The sequence below is a fragment of the Necator americanus genome, chromosome V (genome assembly GCF_031761385.1).
Source record: "Necator americanus strain Aroian chromosome V, whole genome shotgun sequence".
Taxonomy (NCBI): domain Eukaryota; kingdom Metazoa; phylum Nematoda; class Chromadorea; order Rhabditida; family Ancylostomatidae; genus Necator; species Necator americanus.
This window is the reverse complement of record NC_087375.1, coordinates 35,670,616-35,691,387: the sequence shown is the minus strand read 5'-3', so window position 1 is coordinate 35,691,387 and position 20,772 is coordinate 35,670,616.

The window sequence follows — 20,772 nt, the reverse complement described above, 5'->3', positions numbered from 1 at the left end:
AGGTGGATCTTAAACAATGCTTTGAAAAAAAAACACTTCCAGAATCCTATAACTCAAACTGAATGGAAAAGGAAGATATACTCAAATATCGACAACTATCGCTTTGCCGGTGCAATTCTTCGTGTCAGGACTCACCACAATAGGTTGCAGTGCCTCTCAATAATGAAATTTGCGGGAATTTCAAGAGCTTTCCAAGGATATGTATGTAAAAGCACACCGTTACCTTGTTATCTCTCTACTATGAAGAAATGTAGCGTCTTGATCCTGATAGTCATGGTAAAATTTTTCAATAATCCTCCTTTTAATCCGAAAATTCCGTTTATTTTGCCTTGATCTGGGTCCTAAGGCGGCGTGGGGAAGATTCCCGTGCTCTGTTTATCCTTATTTATTTGAGAATAAGGTACGTTCACTACACAATCTAATATTTTTCGTTTTGAGAAAAAAATTAGAACCGTTCAAATAATGGTTTAAAAAAAAAGACGTCGTCAGAATCAGAAATTCTAAAAAAAATAGAATAGGAGGAGATACAACTCTAACTCATTTACTTCAGTATTATGAAAATTGAGAAGATAAAGAAAAAACAAAAAAAAAAATCCGAACCCTAAAAATGCGCATTATTCTCAAAGCGTGAAAATTAGAACGGCGGGAACGCTTCAGGAAGTTGGATTTGATGTCCCGTTCCTCGAAAATCTGGCAATTTCTCGTGTTTTTTTTGGACGTTTTCAAATGAGTTCACTAGAAAAACGACGTATTTCTTTACTATCAGGATAAAACATCGGGAAAAGTTAGCGTTCGCAATTCGCTTGGGATTCTCGTTGGAATTGGAATCCGGAATATCGAAAGTAAACTAAAGCATAAAAAGAGATACAAGATACAAGATATTTTACAAGATACTACTAAGATATGTTTTATTTTTTTTAATTTCCTATCTTGATATTATTTGAACATTTCGTACATTAAAATACTGTAAAAAAACTAGGAAATCTGAGATACATTTAAAAAAATCACAAATGGCCCAATGAACACAATTTGGTTTCTCCAAAATAAATGCCAAAAGGTGTGGAACAGCGGAACTTAATTAGCATTACGAGACTTTTTACAAAAAATAAAAATAAATAAATAAAACAAAACATCGGCAAAAATAGAACAAACAAAAAAAGATAAAATATCCGATGACTCTCCTGAAAAAAAGAAAAAAAAACGCAAAAAGATGCCTAGATGGTCTAATAAAGGATAATTTACCGGAAAGGGAAGACCTTACGTGGCTTTCACCTCTCAGAAAAGAAAAAAAAACAAGGTAGAAACTTAAGTCAGCTATTTTTTTCACAGTTCACGAGAAACTAAAAATCAGGGTGGTTGGGAAAAGATGTTCGATCCCTAATCAATCAGTAATTAATCAATAATCAAAAGAGGAGCACTTGGCTCCGGGAAAAGAGCCTCTTATATTAGAGCTCTGTGACTATTCAATCTATATACATATTTGTTCATTCTGTTTTATGGATTCACTTTTTTACCTCATCCAAACATTAATGTTGTCGTTCATCCATTTGTTTACTCATTCATCACAACAACACGTCACTTGTTTATCAGCTATTCACCTGCTATTACTTGAGATAGTAATTTTTCAGAGCGATTTTCCTCAAATCAAAAGATATTTTCCGCAAAAAAGAAATTAAATTAAGAAAAATTATTAGGTACTATCAACAAAAAAATGGATTTTTAGCTAATTCAGGGGAAAAAGAAGCATGTGAAGGGAAAAACGGTCGGTTGAAATACAGGGAAATCGATTGAAAACAAGAAAAAAGAAACGATGTAAACAACAGCGGATCCACGAATTTCCGGCTGTCCGCAAATGCAAAGTCTCACGTTTACTTGAGTTGCTTACTTTTTAGAGCAATTTCTTCCAAACTAAAAGATATTTTCCGCAAAAAAAAATTGAAATTAGGAAAGAATTCCTGGGTATTATGAACAGAAAAAAAGGATTTTTAGCTAATCCAGACGAAAAAGGAGCATGAGAATGGAAAAATGTCAATTGAAATACAGGAAAAAAAAACAAGAAAAACCAGAAAACAAGAAGAAAACTTCTTTGAAAACAAGAAATAAAACGAGACTGCAGACAACTGCACGAATCCACGATTTATCCGGGCGTCCGCAAACGTAAAGCGTAACGTTTGCGGTTGTTTTCGAGCTGAAAGCGAATGTCATGGATTTTAACGAGTGCCATATGCTGTGCTGCTCCTCACATTATTCACTTTTACACTAAAATCCCTGATCACACACATCGTTAAAATTAGCACAAAATCAAAATCGACGTGTGAATGCGATGCTGTTATGGATGAGTTGACTTCAGAAATCCGGAGTAAAAATTCACTCACAAACAAGACGCTCGACCACAATCGACCACGGAGCGGCGCGTTTCTTTAATCAAATTCACAAGTTTAACAGAATTTCCCTACGCTGTCGTTTCGACGTTATTTGTGTCATTTAGCCTCGTGACAAATGTTCCACCGGACCCTGATTATTCGATTTGATACCGTAATTTTCCGATCCCCGAAAAAGGAGGAAATCTTGATTTTTGTCCGCCATACATATCGATATGGGATTAAATTCGCCAAAGATTTGTATATCTTATAACATGAAAAAAGTTAAACTTCTACAAAGTTGCGGTTCGATTCGAAAATTTCTTTTTTCCCAATTTTAAATTTTTCATAACAAAATTCTTTTTTTTTCTAATTTCGAGTTTTTCATAAAATTTCATTTTTTATTTCTAGGTTTCTTTTTTCAAAATTAGATTACAATTTAATCAATTCGATCAAGTAGAAGTAGAAGTAGAGTAGAAAACGGAAATGTGACGGAAATCGGAATAATAAAAAAAAGCAAAAATAGATGAAAATTATGTCCGGCAACTGTGAGCCGTAGCTCAGCGTTTGAAAAATGAGAGAAAAATCCTACTGTAATTCACAATAGATATGATATTAAGTCTCCTCCTATAATATTCCGAGTAGAATATTTAATTGTTTATATTTTAATATATAATATTACAATTACCCTCTCAAAAACAGTTAACTGTTGAAAAATCGTTGTTTTTGTTTACTGTTGTCTTGTTTAGGTCTTGTACTGAGCTGAACGTTTTAAAGAATGGCAGGAAGAAAACCACGTGAAGCTCGTGGTAGCTGTACGTAAACGTCTGCGGTCGAATTGAAGCGGTGCAGCTAACGATTGCGATCGATATGGGACCTTTATTCATGTGTCTGGTCCTAGTGGAACAAGCGATCAGGGTCCTATCACGATCACAATCGCCAGCTCTACCGCGACACTTCAACTATAAACCCTTATGCAGATCCAGCAGCCTTTAGTACGTTCTGACCTAACTGTACGCTTACCGTAATTGTAGTACAAGAATTGTTGTGTGACAAAACAAAAGTCAACAAACAAACAAACTCCAAAATTAAAGCATGAAGGATTATTTTTTGGAAAAAAGATAAAATAAATACAAAATAATAACAAATAAAAAAGGCAAATAATAGGTGATAAATAAGGTCAGAAAACAGCAAAAAATTAGCAATAAAAATATAAAAAAAATAATAATGAAAAAGCAAGTAAATAACAAAAAGTAACAAAAAAATAATAACAAATCCCAAGGATTGGAGAAATAGTAAGGAGTAGTAGTAAGAAAAAGGAGAGTGAAGAAAAAAGTGTTTTTTTAAAGAGTATCCTTCAAGTTTTATGCAAAATGTAACAAAATAAAATAAAACGTAAGTAAAGTTAGAAATAAAATATGTATAATATAAAATATTCTGATTTATTGTTTGCAAAGAATAAGGAGACAACAAAGTGTGACGAGTCCTTCCAGAAGAAACATATGGTGTCATGGTAGGAAAAGTGAAAATCGAAGGTTTTCAGACCTTCCGCTCCTTTGCAGAAACATCCTGAAGAGGTTTGGAAAATAGTTTTCCATAAAACCAATGCAGTTTTATTGGTTTCATGGAAAAATATCAAAAGCATGGCTCATGCCATGAATCACGCACATATGATACCAACGCATTCTTCACGTTCCATAACAACCTTCTAGGAAGTGTTTTCAGGAAGATTTTCCCTTCATTTTTGTGGTTATGGAAAGAAAAAGTAAGAGTAAAAACTAAGAGACTAATGGTGAAAAGGTGAGGATTTTTCGGATATGTATCCGAGAGATCAAAAATTCCAAAGTTCTAAACTTCAAAACTTTCAGTAATTCAAAATTTCTAAAATTCTAAATTCTACCCTGTTGAAATGACGTGAAACACATCATCATAAAAAAATTTACCTTAATTTTTTTGTGTTGTAAAAAAATGCCTTAAAAGATTAGCGGCTTAAAAGATTAAAAGGTTGAGTGTCAGGCTTTCTTCCCGAGAGAAAATTCCACACATCAGGCCCTAATCCTAATCGCTTGTGAAGTACTCTGGAAGAAATTTCAAAAAAAAAACAACTGATCCGTAGGGCAAGAAATTTACGAAATGGTGTTAAATTACATCCGAGTTGTAACGAGTGAACGCAGCTGTTCATCGCTTTCTTCCCGTCGTCGCTTCCAGTTTCAATGAATATCCGGAAAAACTCGTCCAACGCTTTCCAGCAGATTTTGTAGATGAAATTTTCTCGCGGATGTTGGTGATTGGTCGCGCTAAAACTTGTTATGGTTTTTGTGTGGCAGCAGTTTCCAGAAGAAGAAATCCGGAGAATTTCCGAAGAAATAACATCAGATTCTGGGCACTTCTCCGGATTTCTACGGTGCCGATGTCAATTCTGGGATTCGTAGCTGATTCAGGGAGGTTAGAAAGTGGGTGACGGCGGTAGTACAAGCGCCACACTACGTGATTCCACGCTTTTAAGAAGTAGCTCGTTTTCTTGGATTTTTTTTAGTTGAAATTATTTGCACGAAACATTATTGTCATCACTTTTTCTTGCGTAGAAAAGAAAGAAAGGAAAAACTTCCTTTAGGCCTTGAAATCCAGGAAAAACCTTCAGAATAGAACTTCAGAGAACTCGGGTTCTAGTTGAATACGAAAAATAGTAATATAAATAATAAAGAAAAATATAAATAAAAAATAATAATACGAAAAAATACGAAACAAAAAGGAAAAAAGTCCCTTTAGGTCTTGAAATCCAGGAAGAACCTGTAGCATAGAATTTCAATTCAGACTCGGATTCTACTTGAATAAAAAATATAAATAAAAAAATGATAACACGAAAAAATACGAAAAAAAGGAAAAAAAGGAAAGAAAACTCGGATTCTACTAGAATTTCGGAGAAAAAAAAACGAAGAAGGGGTTAATATAGATGATTTTGTGGAGTTCTGACGTTTCTGGATATTGGTCAGGAATAAAAGAGAGCTGGCCTGGGCCTAGAAAAGAATAAACTTTTCTCTTTCTCTCTAACCCCCTACAAAATCACTAATGACGCTTTAGGCGAAGTCAATTTAGACGAGGACAACGGGAAGTTGAGTGCATGCACCACACGCACACACATAACAAACCAGACACAGACGTTCTTTTTCACTTCCCGGATTGTTTCCCGAAAAAAATCGTTCAATATTCCGGCACCGACACGACCGAGATCCACATTTTCAGTGCGTGATGACATCAACCGTGTCAGAACTGGCATGAAAAATGAGAAATATTAAGATTGTGCAAATGAATCTCGAATACATATTGTGAGCAGGGAAATTGAATTTAATTGAACCTCATCCGCAACTGTTATTGCCAGCGGCCGGCTTGAAATCCCGGGAAAATAGTCCAGAATCTCATCCGAAATGTCGAATTTTGCATCTGGGTATCTGTTTCGGGGGGGGGGGGGGGGATTGATAGGTGGCGGGGCCCTTAAATGCTTGGAGCGGATTCGTAACAGGTTTCTGAGCGGCCGGTACCGGTATCTTCCTGTCCTGGAGTCAAGGAAAACAAAAAAATATTCTAGAAAACAATAATTTTTCTCATTTATAGATTAGAATAGATACTGGATCGCTATCGATTCATTTGTCTACTCAAATCAGAAATGAGCTATGGTGAGGAGTTGATCTTCAGAGAAATCCTTAAATTTATCTTTCTTATTTTTTATTCTTTAAGTCCTTTAATTTATTTGGTTTATTTTTTTAAGTCCTTTAATTCATTCTGCTTATTTTTTATTTTTTAAGTCTTCTAATTTATTTTGTTTACTGTTTATTCTTCAAGTCCGTCAATTTATTTTGCTTATTTTTTATTTTTTGAATTTTTTTCGACTAGATTTATTTCTTTAGCAGCAATATCAGTGCTACTTTAAAGAACGTAAAATAAGTTATGAGAAAAATCCATAAGTGCGCGTAGATCGCCTGAATCATAGAAAATTCTGGAAATTTCTGAAGTCAGCATATTTTCAGGAAGTGGCTGGATGTAAGCTTAGATTCCTTGAAGTTCTTTGATCCCTTATAGGTTGTTCCAAAAGTTTCATTCCAAGATCGTCAGCATTTTTAAATCGATACAATCTGACTCCTGATCGTGATCTCAAAAAAATCAATGATCTATCATGTCGATGTACACATGACACTACAGACTACTCTGCTGACTAAATTGTTATTTAATAAAAATTAAACCAAAATCAGAAAAATTCGGAAGAATCTTATAGGACATTCTAATGTCCTGATCCCATTCATTCCAATCATACTTAACTTTGTTTCTTTTTTTGAAGATGATTTTTCCAGAAAAAAAAAACCTTTTCAAACATTAACTTGGACATTTATTGCAGAGACAAATAGTCTAACATGAACTAAATCGTATGCACTTGGAATAATTTAAAAATTTCAAAGAAAAAAAAAGCTCAGGAAAAAAAACGTAGGAATAATCATTTTAATCCCGAAATTTAAAGAAAAGACTGTTGTTTTTCTCAGATTTGAAAGTTACAGTATCAGAGCGGGCAGCAATTGCTTCGTTGAAATTTTCCAACTGGGAAAAACTGCAACGAGATACTTTGTTATCGGGAAACTTCGATGACGTGACGAGCCGAGAGATTTTTGCGAGGCGTTCGGGGAACAATTCTCTCCCTCACCCCTCCCCCCGATGAAAACGTTAAGCTAATAGATTCAATGTTTCTTTCAATGACGAATAAAACAAACAATAAGTTTTTAACGAGAGCAATGAGACTCTAAGGACAACTGAACGGGAATCCTAAGGATTGTCACTAGTCCGTATAATTCGTGATTCAAGAATTTTTTCCCTCGGATTTTTCCTCTCAAAAACAGATCCACTGGAATTCTCTAAACTAAGAATAATTAAAAAATTAATAATTAAATAATAATAAAAATAAAAAATAATTAATTAATAAAAAACAAAAATATAAAAAGAATAATTAATAATTAACTAACTAATAATAAGAGACTAATAAGTTTCTCAGATTCCCAAAATGTCTTCAGAAAATGCTGCGAAAAAATGAAATAAACACAAATAGTGTAAAAATGAACGAGAAATGATGCAAAATAAGTCGGAAAATAATGCAAAATAAATAGTAGAAATAATAATAATAGAAATAGAAGAAAATAAAAACAATAGAAATAGGAATGATAGAAAAGAAGTGTGTGTGCTTATGTGAGTCTTAAAGAGGCTATTCTGGACACGAGACGATAGTAGTCGAGAACTTAACGGCGTCAAGACCTCTGTGAAGGATTTTTCAAGGATTTTCCAACCCCCAAACCTAGAGTTATTTCCACAATCCCTTAATGAATTGCCCTCTTTGAAGAAATTTGAAGAAGGTGAAGGTAAGCCGTCGAAAATCTTTTATTTTATACCTTGCAGAGAACAGGAAAATATGGCTAAGGATTTTATTGAGGTAAACCAAAAAAGGGAAAGTTTTGTAGAAAGATGTACTGTGGGTATTGCGGGGTTCCAAGCAGCCGAGTCTCATATGCTTCGCTGCGTAGCAGCCCTCGCGGCTCCTCTTCGTGATCTACTTCAATATCTATCGACAACGAGTGGATTTTGGTCACGAACTCGAGCTTGTGGTCGCTTCACCTCACCATACAAATCGTGGCCTCTGATAAATGAGGCATGAGAATAATTTCCCCGCACATTGAGAATAATTTCTTCTTCTTCTTTCATTGGTCCTCGGATACGGGTGTGGCGCAGTCGGTTTGAGGCCCGTTGTAGCCACACGGTCGACGGTTCGAAACCGCCCTAGTGCCAACCAAACCTTTCATCCCTCCGGCGTCGATAAATTGGCACGAGACCTGTCTGGGAGGATAAAGACAGTGCCCTTACGCATCGGCTAGCCCCCACAGGTCATTGTATAGGGAAACATGCGTACCGAAAACCTCAACGATAACGAATTCCAGTAAAACGAGTTGGCGCATCCCAAGAGGATTGATACGCCAGTGACTTTTTGACTTCACTTTGACTTTTGTTGATGAAAGTAGGCAAAAATTCTATTGATTCTATTAATTCTCTATGGTAACCACCTTTCATCGAATTTTTGATAGAAACACATATTTTCCTGGAGAATTTAGGAGAGTTTGCTGGACAAATTTTCTCACTGAACTTATTAAACATGCTATTTGTTTCAATTTTTTTCGCTTCAAGTTAAAAGTTTGAAAAGTTAGATTTAAGTTGGAGTTAAGTGGAGTTATGTTGGATTGATTCATCGCAAGTGAATTTATCCTTTATTTTTGATTAAAATTAAATTCTAGGACCTGACAAGGAGGCGCTGAACCGAAAGGAACCGGGAAACCTATAGAGGAAGCGCAGCGCCAAAATGTAATGAAGAATAAGACACGAAATTGGAGCAATGCTGAAGAGGAAGACTAAGGGGTGGTGAGGGAGGAGATAGAGAAATAATTGACGGTGAGTCGCCTGAGATTTTTTTTGGGATGCCTTTTTCTTCCAGATGCGCAACGAGATAATTTCTATGGAGAGTCAGAGTCGTTCAATTCGGTAACGTTAGAATTTTTTGCATTTTATACATTACTAAAACGATACAAAAAAGTACAGTAACGTATAGTAAAGTATAGTAAAAGTCTACAAAATCGCATAATCCGCGATACCGTGTTCAAACTCTGTTCCTCAAATCGGCGCATGTACTTCTTTTTGATCTAATCGACATATATGCGCATATTAATTTTTTTTGGGAATTTTTCCATTTTTCAATTTTTTTTTTAGTTTTAAAGAAAAATTCTATAATCTTGGAGATAGCAAAAAGATATTACAAGACAGATAAGATGTAAGATATTAATTTCTCTACAAATTTCAATTTCATTATTTTTTTCTTCGGAATCAAAACCCATCTTCACTCCACAGATTTGAAACTGAAAATTTGTCAGTCAAATGGTAGAAGAACATGGTTTTGATCATAGTATTCATTGAAAAAAATCAAAAAATAATTAAACAAATATATAAATATATAAATAAATAAATAGTTAAAAATCAATTTGTTCTAAAGAAACACGAGAAAAACGCTTTGCTTTCTGGTGTCCCAAATATAAAGGGAATTCTTGTCAAAAACTGAAGAATTGGGTGTTCCACCATTTTTATGGATCAGTCCCTAATATCCCTAGTTCATTTAATCATTTTCTTAAAAGAAAAATTGTTTTTTTGAAAAATTTTGGCTCAATAAACTATATTTTTATTTAGCTACAAACTTTATTTTTTTAATCTATTTTTCTAACTTGTTGTTTGTTTATCTTTAATTTTTCGAAATTTCAAAGCAGCTATTCAGCAATAAACACATGATAACTCGGCGGTTCTAACAAATGACGTATATTTCCAGGAAAAATTTTAAAATTTCGAGGTCAAGGATTTATTGAACAAGTGGGTTGACCAGGTCATTGGAGTTCTAAAGTTAGTTGAGTTAATGCCCGCCCGATCGATGTGTTCCTGATCGATGTGACCACCTCGTGATCGACTGCGATGGAAAATCAAACAAAATTTTAGTAAGTGCTTGACAAAAAGAGTACAAATATATATTTGTGGATTGTTTGTTGTTGTTCTCTTAAATTTAGTCTGAAGTTACTCATTTGAACTCAATAATTGGACCGTATATGAAAAACAACAGCTATCTTATCATCCGGTTGCCCCTGTTTTTCCACCGGTGGTCATTGTGTCACAAGAAGATTGTCCAGAATCAATAGATGAAGGTGAGTTCCCTATTTCTTTTTTTCTTTTGGAGTTTTTTATTTGTTGTTTTTTATTGTCATTAGTAAATGATAAAAGTGAAAAACCTTTATTTTTTCCTGCAATTTTGCTTGTTTTTGACTGATCTAAATAGGTAACGACCGGTGTAAATGTGTAGATTTTTTTAGAATTCACTCCTTCCGCTTTTTATTCTTACCCGTTTTCCTAATTTTTTGTGTTGCTACTAATTTTCTGACAATTATTTATTCACTCCTATATTTTTCTAGAGTCTAATCCTCACTAGAAAGAGTATTTCCTCACTTACCATTTTTCCTTTCTATTTCTATTTTTTTTTATTTTCTATTTCTTCTTTTTTAAAATGAATCCTATCGAACGAGGGGGGTCAAGTGCGAAACCAATTTATTTTTTTTTCGGTAGTAAGCTAGTTTTCAAATGTTATTCTTGCCCAATCGAGGATTTTCGCGTCCAAAAATTCCCCCGGAGAGCATTTCACATTTTTGGGAACTGCTTTCACCATTTCGCCTGCTAGATTAGCACTTTTTGCGACAAAGTGCCTCTGTCAAGATGTCCTTTCAAGTATTCCATGCAATAAAGCCTACATTCCCCCGGATAAAAATTCAATACGAGAAGAAAAATTGGAAATAACGCGACCAAATCCTAAAGGGACAGTGTTGAAGGGTTTGAGTCATATAAGGGACAGACTGTGGAAGATTAGGAAGGAGGAAATTTTTAAACGGGGTTATATAATTTTCTGGATAAATAAAAGTGATCAACACTATGTATGAGTAGTTCTTTATCAAAACCATCATAGAGAGATTATAGTTACCGACAAATGTGCCAGGATAGCAAAAATATGTATTTTAAGAAAAATTCTAAGTGATGGTAAAAAAAAATAGAAAAGTCCACTAGTAATAAAAGGACTACATACACTCATAGAATAAAAACATTCTAAAAGGATGTTTGGTAATTTTTACATTTATTTCTGAATTTCTTTCCTTAATTATCCAAACCAGTGAAAACGGGGGGAATGATTGCGTTAATGAATGAAACAGATTTTGATGAAAATTTTGTTATGATTATTCATGCTTTTTTTCTGTTTTTTTTTATTTTTTCAGAAAGCAAATTCATCGCTTTTTCGGTTCTAAATTTGCGTAAAGAGAGAGAGGGATCCTAAATTAATTTCAGAAAAGATAAATTTTGAAAATTTTATTGCAGAAGAAAAATTGACTCTACAAAAAATTCTTATAGTTTAAGCATTAGCCTATTTATGATTTACTATTTATTGGAATGAAAAGAAAACACAAATTTCTGAAAAGAGGAAAAGTTGATGAAGAGAGAAATGAAAGGAACGTGTGTAGAAATGTAAATAAGAAGTAAGTGAAGGAGTTACGGGAAAAAAGTGAAGCGCGTGAGGAGAGCGCAGACGACGAAACAAAAGCAAACACCAGGGAGCTGTTTTCCTTCTTCTTCTTCTTCTTAAGACCACTTATGGGTTTGCTTGGTAATGTAGTTTGAAAACTTGAGATATAAGTAAGCACAGATACATAAATGTGATCCAAGAGAAAGCAAAATGAAATTTTTCGAGGAAAAAAGTGAATTTTTACTGTTTTTCCTTGCACTTATCCATAGAATTACAAGAAATCCATTAACACAATCGAACTCGAGTGATATTCAACGTCTCGGAACATAAACTGAGCTGAACAACTTCTAGAAATTTCTTTTTGTAGCCGCTCATAAGCGTTTCTTAGGTGCTTGCAAGAGTTTTCCTTGTTTTCTCCTGGGATCATGGATATGGAAGAGATATTCTTTATTGCGGTTTTCAGAACAGTTTCTTCACAGCGAAATTTCTGGAACATCTATTTTCCCTAATAAAAACATAAAGGAGTTTTAGAAACGTGAAGAACGTGAGGTAAATCATAACGAAATAGTCCCCGGAGAGAAAATTCTAGGATTCTTGGAAAATTCTTGAAAGAAATGGAAGTGGAAAAGTGGTTTCCTCAATAGGGATACGGTACTGTGTATGTGGCCCTAGGGTAATGATATAATGTTGGTAATAATGTCACAGTAACCCATTTCCATTGGCGACTTTCGCTCCACGAAAAAAATTACGTGGAATATTTTTCTCGCGGAAAAAAATCCTATTGGGTCCCGTATTTTTCTAAAATCTTTCTGCAAAGATAAGTACTTCCTTCCTTTTTTGGGGAATATCCGCATTTCCGCAACATTTTTCTAAGTTTTTACTAAAAAAAATACCTGCATAACTTATTCCCGTAGCTTTTAGTGACTGCCAATAGAAATTTTTCGAAGGAGTTTTCTTTTCTGGAAGAAAACTGCTTCTGAATTGAATTTGGAATTGTTTCTGGGAGAAGAAAATGAAATTGAAGGCGGAAATGATGTAATTAATGTGTGTCGGTGCCCTAATCCTTGTAGAACCCGTTCATAAACCGCGCTGGACATCGTTAGAGGTAATAAAGTAAAGGCACGCGACCAAATTTTTAATTTTTAATTTTTTTCGAATTTTTTAAAATTCCTAATCAATTTATTTTCGTTCAATTTTACCATATCCTCTGTACTACTACTATTGAATTATTTATTTACTATAATTATTGAGTTCTTACATTATAATTATAATAATTACTGTATACTCCGTTCATACACAATAAATAAGTAAATAAATAAATGAATAAATAAATAAATAGATAAATAGACAAATAAACTCCTATTGAACTTGTATGAGGTTGGTCAAGAAGCCTACATATATCGACTTATTCATTCGGTTGCAGTTTTAGATTTTGAGATTCAGAAATAATTTTAACACACCAAGAGGAAAATTTGATGAGTGATGAGGTTAGAAATGTCTTATCGACGATAATTTTCTGTTGGAATAGCTGGTTTGTGTTGTTTCACACTCATTTAGATGGGAAATAAAGAATCCACAAGTATCCAGTAATCCATTCACCTTCACAGTTCACCTCTTATGACCTTTAGCGACTCTAAGGCACCGTACCTTAATAGAGGACAAGATACGGGATACAGTATGTGTAGCTAATTTGAAATTTAACAACTTAGCACGAAAGGACTCGTCTGAGCAAAAGAGTTCTACGAGCTTCCTGAATTTTCCAGGAAATTTTGCGAAAGTACAGTTGATAGGATTGGACCTGGTGGATTTTGACTGTGATTCTGTAGATCAAATGTTTGTAAAATCGGTTAGCTGGGATTCAGAGCAGGGCCCGGGTCGGTGAGTAGAGGGTTTTCTAAAAGCGGTAATCCGGTATTACTTTTCAAAAAACTTCAGGAAAATTAAGAAAATCCGAAATTAAGCCCAGAAAGCTGTTCACGATAAGATTCCGGTCCTTCTTACTTTAATTCTTTTCAAATTTTACTTCTATTTTTATTTACCCGTTATTAAATGAATAGCTGTAATTATACTACTACTACTACTACTACTACTACTACTACTACTACTACTACTACTACTACAATAATAATAATAATAATAATAATAATAATAATAATAATAATAATAATAATAATATTTAAGCCAATTCTTTAGTCGAAGAAGACGTGGGGATGATTCTCGTAAGATTAATATCCTGAATAACTATCAGCTGTTATATTTAAGAAGGAAAAATAAAGGAGAGAAAAAAAAAGCTGAATATTCCTAAACCACAGAGATGGCAATGAGATTAGTACTTCAGCGTTTTACTGCTGTAAACGGAGTTGTTCACCCTCAAGTGGTCGTTCCAAAAGAAATATGACCAGCAATTCGCGCGCACCCGAAAACTATTCAAAATAAATTATTTTTTGCTCCACCCCACTCATAGTCATGAGGATCTTTCGCACCCCGGTAGGTGGAACAAGCAGGAAGAACGTAGAAAAAAAAAATGGTATGGTTTTTTCGGTATGGTTTTTTTTCCAACCAAGCATATCTTACAATTTTATTTATTTAAATGATTACACTAAATATGTGGAAGTCACCGTAAACCACTACTTTACCAATTTAAATATTTCGAGAAATTCTTAGAAATACTTAAAAATTAAATCAATTAAAATTTGAATCCTTCCATGGTTGCTAAAATTTCGTTCGAGTATAATGAAAGGGCTTGTTAAGTAACCTCCAGGAGTTTGTGAAAACAATTTCGAACCTCATAGGGGCTTTTTCGTGGAAAATTTGGAATTTTTCCTGAAAAAATACAGGGATCCATTTAGAAAAATCATAGAAAATAAAATAAAACTTTAAAGTTGCATTTGTAGTGATAATGGAAATTTTATGGATTCCCGGAACATATGAATCCGAGCAAATATTCTTCTGGGCGTATTCCGCAACATAAAATGAGACATTTCTAAGCGGCCGAACGGGAGATGATTTAGTGGAAAAGACGAGAAGTAATCCTTAAAAAATCCTCTCGAAGAAATTATGTGGTTAGAACGGCAGAAGAAAAGGTTTAAAGTGAGAAACGTGGAATCTGCCTTCAGGAAAAATTAAAGAAAATTTAAAGAAATTCAACTACTATTAATTCCAAAGAAGTAGTTTTTAGGCGCTGTTGCTACTGATCGTTCCACAACTACCTTCACTAATTTTCTCCGCCAACATTCTTTTCTTGAACACATGGAATTCGAAAAGTCATGGATTGTCGATGAAATTTCTGGCGGAAAGGTAAATTTTCCTACTGTCTCTTACTTTCTTCTACTAATTCGAAATATTTTAAATTTTTAAAGAATAATCGTACAGAAGCATGTTAGATTAGCCACATACTAGTATGGATTAGTGCTGAAAAATTATTTTTATTACCATCACTACCATTTTTTCCATCCTCCAGAATTTTGTGGAGAAAATTGGCAGATGGTTAGAAAAATAGTGGAAATAGCAGGCTAGCGACTTGTCACATCCGAAAATGAATTCAGCTTTCAATAAATGGTGGATTACGGTAGAAAGATAGAGGATAAAGGATAAATTTTCTGGCGTTAATCAATCCGCTTAGGATGGAATTTTAATGTTATGGTTTATATTGACTTAAATTATACTACTACACTTATTAACCCGCTATTATGCTAAAGTTTTTGCTAAAACAAGTGTTTTTTTGAGCGATGAAAGGCTTGGTTGGCATTGAGGCGGAATCGAACCTCCGATCGATAATGCTGCAGCCACAGCGGAACCTCTTACCGACTTCGATACACCGGCTCGGTAGCAATTAGATAGAAAGGATCAAACTCTGAAGAGTTTCTTCTCTGGAAGAGCTGATGGGTCCCATGCGGAACCTCGCGCTCACCCTGTGAGATTGATTGATCATGCAGGAAGATGGCAAAAAGATGTGTGAGTCCGATGTGTAACTGATCCAGAAATTCTAAGAATAGGTCGAAAAAATCCTCCCACTAATGCAGGAGAACCTATGGAGGTAAATATCTGATAATACTTTGGTAAGATAAATAGTCTCAGGACCCATGGTTCCATGGTTCCTCACTGAGTTCATGAGTTCTACAGTAGATACTTTCTTTTTTTTTTGAGCTTTTTTTTAAGCTCAGAGCTTAAAAATAAGGAATGGAAAAAAAATAGAGGGATGAGGAGGAACTCTTCTTTTTGTCTCAGATATAACTACACTCATTTTTTTCCTCTTCTTCGTTTTTGCTTTTGAAGTGTTGTTGGAACGGCTCCCAGGACAGAGATCAACTAATAATTTCAATTTGCGGCATCAGCCAAGGGATCTTAATTTTTTTTTAAAAATAAAAATAAGATCAACGGGAGATCAACTTATAAAGATGATTTCTTTAAATTTTTTAAAAAGTTTTTTTGAAAGTTTTTTTTTCCTATTTTCGGGGAAAATAACGAAAAATGATATCAGCAGGAGAGCAACTTATAGTGATGTTTGCACCATACAACCAAAAGCCCCGCTTTACAATATTGGCCCTTTTTTTCGGCGGTGAATGGAATCAGCTATTGATGTGTGCAAAGAAAAGCTGTTAACGCACATGTGTTGCGCATAATTACCGATCGTATTCGGCTATAAGCGATCCGGGGAAAAAAACGTGAAATAACAAAAACGACTGGCATTTCGTATAGGTTTAGTAGTGTAAAGATACTTTTCGCTTGAATTTCACTACCACTCCGTAGACTTATCCTTCCCTTATATTATTTATTTATAGTTATTAATATTATATTATATTAATTATAATTATATTTTATGTTTATTAAAATTTATTTGAGAGAGCTCCTGAGGTGAATGGTTAACTCCAAGTGGTTATCCTTTTTCAAAAAAAGTGTGGTTGGAAAAAAATTAAAGACCTGTTAAAATTTATTGTTACCGATCATCCATCGGAATTTTTACGGATATCTTTCAAACACTGATTTGACGACTTTCAAGGAACTGATTATTGATTTTTACGACACAATGAAGCATGGAAAATTTAATAATAGGGGCAGAAACCCAAAAATATACAGCTAGTTCGAGGTTCGAAGCTACAAATTTTTACAAATTTATAATTACAATTAGAAATAAATTAGAAATACTTTATGGTTAAGAATAAAATAAACAAAAAAGAACGGATTCCTAGAAAAAAAATGAGAAAAAATCCTAAAAAAGAATATGAAAAATAAAGGGAAATGCCAATTTTTGCAACAGAGAAAAAGTGTGTACGACAGGTTTCTTAGAAGATACTCGTTTGATAATGCCTTTTTTTTGAAATTTAATATAGTTTTGGTTATTTACCTAGGTTAGAATGTAGTTTTCTTTTAATTCTTGTTCTTGTTCTTATTATTCTTCTACTTTTATCTACAAAAACAAAGAGGTGTTTAATTGACTTGAATTTAAATTGAATTCAATTTAAATTTTGTTATTTAATGTTGCTTTGAGAGAAATATTCATCAAGTATCTTGCACAAAAAAAGAGAATAAATCCTCTGGGCCCAATAAGAACCCAAACACAACAAAATCAAAATTTTCTGACTTGTTGTTGTGAATCTCCGCATGAAATATGTCAAAAACCCTGTTTATCAACAGAAAAATGACAAATCTTTGAAGTCAAAACATTGAAAATATGTAGAGGGATGTCCGGGGAAATAATCCAACAGAAGAAGAAATCCAAGAAGCAACAAACAATGTTTTGACACGAAGGCAGCGTGATTTCAGCGTTTTGAATAATGTGTTTTGGCACATCACATTGGTTTGCAGAAGAGTCGAAGACGAGTCGAAGGATAGGCACGGAAAAATAAGGAACAATTTTTGTGAGTTCCAGAAAAAAAAACTGAGGAACGAACTTCTATTGTAAGCAGAGTCCCGTTAAGGTTAAACAACAATTGTAGCAAAAACAAAAAAAAAAGTGTTTAACTGCCCCAAATAAGTTTAATTTTTCCATTTATTTTTTCAACTATTTTAATGCTTAATTGAATAATTGAGACTTTTATAACATTGTTAATGTTTTTATTTATTATTTGTTATTTTTTTATTTTGCTTTTATTTTTACTTTTATTCTTTTATTGTTTTGTTATATATTATTTTATTTTTTATTATTTGTATTTTATTCTTGCAAATGCATAGAGCATACATAGTACAGCATTTCAATTCAATTATTTTTTTAAAATTTATTTCTTGAACATATATTTAATAAAGACAAACATAGCAGAAGTAGGAGATAAATAAAATAAAAAATAAACTTAAAGAATACTGATAGATAGGATACGATCAGGACAGGAAAACAAAAAAAAAATTTCGAATTCTCCCATCAAAAAAATTCGTTGATTTTCTTGTTTTCAAAAAGGAAAATATTATTACAAATTAGTTTCTCTTTAGATTTCTCCGGATTCAGAAGGGTTCTCCCTGCAACTGACAGTAACCGCGTGCGGAGACGAATATGTTTATGACAGTTGTAGTGGCGCAAAAAATAATTAGAGAGAATTGGAGAGGTGAGAAATAATGCAAGAAAAGTAGAAAAAGCTCTAAATATCCAGAATGTCCTAAATATCCAAGTAAATTCGAATGAAACAGAGACATGATTTTATCGAAAAATCAGTCAAATTAGTCAAATGTAAATTTATTTCAATTTATTAATTGGAGAAAATTTTCAAGATATTCCCTGTTTTCTCCTCTGCTTAGTGAGGAAAATCTTCTCTTCATTCTAAAGTTTCAAAGCTTAATTTTAGTGTAAAAGAAGGTATAATTGTAAATTTTTCAAAAAAAAGATGAAGGAAAAAAGTAGAAAAAACCAGAAAGCCAAAGAAAAGTGTAAGAGGTGCTCCTGAGAATATTTTTAGGATTGACGTAATCCGGAGATTTTGTTCTTTTATTCTTAGTAAATAAATTTCTCTGTTTGATGATATTAATCTAAAGATAAAAATACATTTGGGGCGGATTGTGAGATTTTTGGGACTTACAAATGTTTCGTACGAAATTTCATAGTTATTCAATACGCTATGGAAGAACATCAGGCAGATACTTCTAGGATTCCCACGGTGAGAAATCCATGCAATAGTGAGCAGCTAGGAATGTGGAAGCGTAAGGAATTTTCTTTTTGAAAATTTCCACAGCAACAGCTGCAGGCGAGTATATTTTCTGGAAATGTGAGGAGAAGAAGAACGATTGTAATATTCGCTCGTGGTTTCTATGTGAAATTAAAGGAAGTGGAGTTGTTGCGAGGGCAATATTTCAAATCTGGAACCGAACGCTGCCAGCCGGCCCCATCCAATGTCGGCCGCCGGCGCATTCCTCTCAAGGGACTCCGCTCAGTCGTCGAGTGAATCGAAAAGGCGTGAATTCGAACCAGAAATCGTCGTCCCATCGCCCTCGCGTCAACATTTTACGCCATACGAACACAGTTAACAGCTGACTACATACATCGTTCCCGGGGATTTCCGGCATCCGTCGAAATCAGAGCTCAATTTAAACTGGGAAGTTAGGAATTAGGCGGTTCGTGTTTCGGAGGAGAGGATTTCTTCCATTTCTCAGGTGAGGCGATGAGGACAGGAATAACTTTTCAAGTTTTTAACTTGGAGCGGAAAAAAATCCCGGAAACAAAACTTGAAGCAGAAAAAAAAATTCCAGAAACAAAACTTGAAGCGGAAAAAAGAAAGAGACAAATGCCATGTTTAGTAAGTTTAGTAAAAAAAAATCTGTCTATTAAACTCTCCCACATTTTCCAGGAAAATATGTATTTCTATCAAAAATTTGATGAAAGGTGATTAGCATAAAGAATTAATAGAATTAATAGAATTTTTGCCTACTTTCTCCAACAAAAAAAAAGGAAAAAACTAAAAAAGCAAAAAAAAAACTAAAATATATTTTGTTGTGTGGACAACACACTCCGAACTACTCATTTTAATCCTAAAATCGATTTTTCGAAATTTTTCACCGTTGTTTTATTTTTTTCCATACTTTTTTCACTGCTGTTTTATTTTTTTTATACGTCAAATCTTAAAACACGGGATGAGCGGATCAAGGGCGACGGGCTGTAAGCCTATCCGTGAAAAAATCAATATTTATTATAACTAAACGCCTATTATATTCTATTGAAAAATCGATATCCGTTTGAAAAATTGCCATTTTGAAAAGCAATTATTCCAAGGATATTCGCAGCTAAGCGACGCCCATTCGATCGACTTTTTTCCTTTTCTTTTATCCTTCTGGAAAGTAATAACCACCCACAGATTACTGCGCATCTTCTTATTTTCCTTTCATTTTTTCCTGATCGATGACCCATGATCCAAGATTTTCTACTTTCCGGAAGACGTTGTGAAAATTGATTAAAAATTCGGGCATATTTAATTTTTACCTTTTCTCCTACTTGTGATTATAAACAGTAGTAACTGCATCCAAATCGTTCTGAGAAAAAAATAATTTCTAAATAATAAAAAAATAATAAAAAAAACCAAAAATAATTTGTAATTTTTTGAAATTTCTCACGAAACCCTTACGTCTGTCAGTTTTATTGGAAAATCCTGTGCTCAGACGATGCTCATGTAGGAAGCCAAAAATCTAGAATTTTTCTTAAAGCTATGGATCCTGGAAATTAATAAAATCCTAAAATTTATACAAATTTCAAAGAATTCTGCAACTCTATAAGTTTATCATTAGGAAAAGGAGAGCAATTTTGTCGTATCAGTCACCTCAGGGTAAGAAAATTTTCTTTGATGATTTCACAAAAGAAATTTGTGTTTGATATATGGTGCCTAAAGAGATTCACATTCGTTTGGTGATGTTTTCGAATTTGTTTTTTGATCTACCATAGCTCAATCAGCGGATGGGGCCGAGGCCAAAGTGACGTTGTCACATCGGTCACATTTTTTTTTCTTCGACGGAACAAATCATATTAGGTTGATGAATGTCGCAGTTGTTCCTGAAAAAGGCGGACACGGACCATCCAGCGGATGGATGACGATCGAGCCCAAGAGATCACCCATAGAGCTTTCCATACGCATCTGGGGTGTCTTTTTCTGGATATTTATACAGTAACCTCTTGGGCTATTAAAGTCTCGGTCTCATAACGGGAAATTTTTGGGTCCCATTTCAAATTTTCCTCGGAAGAGCACCGCAAAAGCAAAATTTAAGTAGAATGGCTGAATCATACCGTTCGGTCCATAATAAATCCTTAATTTTATGACAGTTACTCAATCTGAGGATTATCATATGATTTAGCACATAATTATAGTGCTTAACAAAAGTGTT